The sequence below is a fragment of the Geospiza fortis genome, unplaced genomic scaffold (genome assembly GCF_000277835.1).
Source record: "Geospiza fortis unplaced genomic scaffold, GeoFor_1.0 scaffold98, whole genome shotgun sequence".
NCBI lineage: Eukaryota > Metazoa > Chordata > Aves > Passeriformes > Thraupidae > Geospiza > Geospiza fortis.
Window position 1 is genome coordinate 9,661,927 of NW_005054306.1, and position 4,004 is coordinate 9,665,930.

Sequence of the window (4,004 nt, forward strand, 5' to 3'; positions counted from 1 at the left end):
TTCTTTTAAATAAGGAAAACTGAGATATGGAGAAAGGTTAAGCTGGTTGGTCAGCAGGGAAAAACACAGAGCAATGCTGCACTGAATTTTGCTTAGTAGTGTTGCATGATTTGACAGTGTCGTTACCTGTTGGATAGCCGAGGCATCATCAACAGCCTTTGATAAAAAGGCTGGAATCTGGTTGGGTTTTTTTCCATTCTCTCCATTTTGACGCAAACATACCGTCCAGAACATTGGTTACCCTTTCTTTGGCTTAGGGAAAGTGACACAGCTTCAGCAGGAAACTGAAGCTCTTCTGAAGTACCTGTTGATAGAAACTTTTAGGTCTTCATATGCTTATCTACTCCTGAGCATGCTTATATCTAAATGTGTAAGTTGCTTAAAGTGATGTGTGTTGTCAAGAAGGCCATTTCTGAAATTTGTCAATTTTATACTGTTTATTGTATCTCTGTCCTCTGCCTTTGCCTCATAACCTGTTGTGATTCCTATCATTACTATGACTAGCCCAGGAAGGTATGACTTCCTTGAATATTTTTACATGGTTTATGAGTTTGTAAAGACTCAGGGTTTTAACTTCCTTTGCTTGCTTTGTATTTTATCTGGCAGAATTCATGTGCAAGGGAAAAAAACTAGGTGATCCAATCTGTTCACTGTCTCTTTCTTGTACTCCGATATCGGTGGATCATTTTGTCCAATATTAATGTTCAATTAATTTGACTGTACTTACTAAAAAAACAGCTATGGTATTTTTAACCCATAATTCTTGTATATTGTTAACATTGAGTTGTCTGAGACTGTGACAGAAATGCCTGATCAAAGCGTTAAGGACGTGTTCAGGAGTGTTCTTTTTATTTTCAAGTAACAGGAATGTTCTTTCTATTTTTTAAGTAATAAGGATGCCTCTGATAGAAAGAGCCCAGCCAGAACCTCCTTACACAGAAATGGCTGGTGGTTAGAAGCAGGATCTGATTTATGTTGGGGACCTAATTTTGTGTGGAGTCGCTAAAGAAGAGAAATGAAAACCCCTTCCCTTTCTCCAACCCCTGCTGTGCTTTCTGTGAAGTTAAGAGCAATAAAATATTTTAAAGCTGTCCTCAGACACCCTCATTTGCCTTGGAAAGCTTTTATTGGTAAGTGCCTGCTGGTGGATCCTGTAGTTTTGCAGGCTGAGTTCCCTGTAGCACAGCAGACTGAGCAGCGCCCTGCACGTGTGATATATCACCTTGATGCTAGTCAGCCTGTCTCATAAGCTGGAGCGTTTTACTGGTTGATTTCATAGTTCATTAAAAGACTTGCATTCTCCTCCAACAGCTGAGTGGCAAATAAAAATACCACTGGCTTGCAGAGACTGTGCTACTAAGTAATTCTAGCCTAACTGGCCATGCCTCTAGTAAGCAGTAAAATTGTTAACTGTGACAGCACCATTATTAGTAACGTCTCATTCATCTTGTATCCCCGTTCCTTGAATTGAACTGCTTTTTCCTTTGCTTGTTATTTAACATTATTTTAAATTATTCTAAAAAAGAAAAAGGAATGGATTTAGTTCATTTCCTTATGAAAAGTTTGAGGCTCTGTCTTCAAAGAATTATGTTCTCAAAATGTAGATGGAAAATAAAACTGAATAATTTACTTATTTCTGAAAGGGATTCTTATGCAAGGCTTGATTTACCTTGATTAACAGCAATTTACTACACATTTCAAAATGTGTTGCTAGTATTTGTAGCTCAAAATAGAGATACCTTAGAATTCCCTACTGTATTGAACACTGCATTGAAGGCTGCAGGAGCTGTTTAATTTTTGGAGATACAATAAGATTTCATTTCAAATAGCTTTAGATAATAACCAGTGAAGGGATTTAGTGTTAAACTTATATTTAGTCTTGTCATTTTTTATAATCATTTCCTTGGCTAACACCTTCAAAATGCATTTTTATCAAAGTAGTGTGAGGCTTATGAAGTAAATATAATTTCCCTCTTTTTCCTGGAAAGGTTTAGGGTTAAACTCAAATGGTGTAAGCAAAATGTTGGCTTCATGATGTTGACTAAAAGCATTCAATGCTTTTTCAAAAACCTGAAAGCACAAGTAACAGTCTAAAGCAGGCCTTTTAGGTATGTTTTTCTATAAGAATAAGAGGGATTTGGTTTTATTTTTTGTTGTCTTCCTTGGAAAAACAGATCCTAAAATGGCTTCCAGAAATCATAAAAAGAAGTGTTGCTGGTATAAATGTGTAGAATTAAATAGCAGTTTTTTTCCTTGTTTTTAATAATTCTACTTCTCTGTCTAGCACTTATGAAAGATTAACCAGAAGAATGGTTACAGTGAACCATACTGTCGTGGGTTTACAGGAAATGGGTTTTCTGGGAATGGAGTGGCCAGAGGCCAATAGGTGTTCAGATTCTGAAACTGGCACCTGTTTTGACCAGTGAGGTATTTGGATACGCCTCTGAGAACACAGGGGTTAAAAGCAGAGCTTTCCCTTGGGACTTCCTCTTTGGGTTCCAGCTGGGGAACTGGTCAGATCTCTCCCCCTGTCCAGCTCTGCCGGCTGGGCGGAGGAGGGGAAGGCCTTCAGGTGAGCCGAGTTTTGGACAGAGAGGGGGTTGAAGGCCCCTCAAGATGGAAGGGTGGTGGGGGCACCAGGAGGCATTGGGAAGCTCTCTCAGGAGAGACAGAGAGAGAAGCCCCGAGAGGATTTGGGCAGCCCCTCCCCTGGGAGAAGCCGGTGCTCAGCGCATGGGCTGCGGCCTTGAAGGCCTTGAAGATGGCGGCATGCCCGACTTGTGGAGAATAGGGGGAGCATGGAGAAGTTTGGCCACTTTTTAACCCCTGTTTGGACAATGGAAACCTTACAAATGCTGACCCTCCTGGAGCTGAATGAGAAGAGGGATTAGAGATGAGATAAGAGGAAATGGGGCCATGAGAGAGGTGGAGAAGAACCGTTTTCTTGAGACCCCTCAGCCCCAGGGGGTGACCAGATTTGGGGGGGACAGTGGTCCTGAAAGTGAGAGACTGTGCTTTTTTGGAACTGGGCACAGCATCCTTAAACGGGGAACCCTAGAAGCAGCTCTGGTCCATGTGCAGTGGTGAGAGCCCTGGGCATGGAAGGAAGAGGTCACGACAGCAGATTGTACTCCGGGCGGTGCCACGAGTGACACGGAAACACACAAGGTTTCAACGGTGTTTCCAGGGGAAGCCTATGGCACAAGGAGGACTCCTCTCCTCTTGATGAACTGAAGATTGATTGTCTGAAGGGTGGTGATGGATTGAGAGTTGGGAATTTGGGGGAGAGATGTATTGTATTGGGAGAATTTGGTGGGGGGAGGAGGAAATGTTTTTTGCAAGGTTTTCATTTTCCCTGTGTGTGTTTCTTTTTATATGTAGTTGTAGTGTAGTTAATAAAGTTTTTCTTTCCTTTATTCCTAAGCTAGAAGCCTGCTTGGCTTATTTCTTGGTCACATTTCACAGTAAACACCAGGGAAAGTGTATTTTCATGGGGCACTGGTATTGTGACAGTGTCAAACTGTGACACATGCCTATAGTAAATGATATTTCACCTTAACGTTTTGAACAATTCTTCTGCAAATATGAAGGATCTTTTTGCCTGTTGTCAAGAACAAGCCATTGACCATCCCTGGAGATTGTGCAAGGCACACAAGCTATAGTGTAATTCTAAGTACAGCAAGGTTTGAATTTTTTACACATTCTTAGGGAATTAGTTACATCCTAGGGCTACCCTCCTTTCTGAACTTCTTCCTTTTACACTAAACAAACAAAGTTTGGTGGAATCAGGTATACATGAACTGAGGAAAGCATTGCTAGCAGGTTAGGACATAATGGCAGAAAATGTGATGGTAATTCCTCTGCCTTCCTACCCCAACAGCCACCCTCCCATCAACACAAAATAGAAGACAAACCCCAAAACAAACAAAGCAACAGAAAACCAAACAAAACACCAAACAAACAAGAAACCCAAACAAACAACAAACCAACCCCCAAAAAACCAA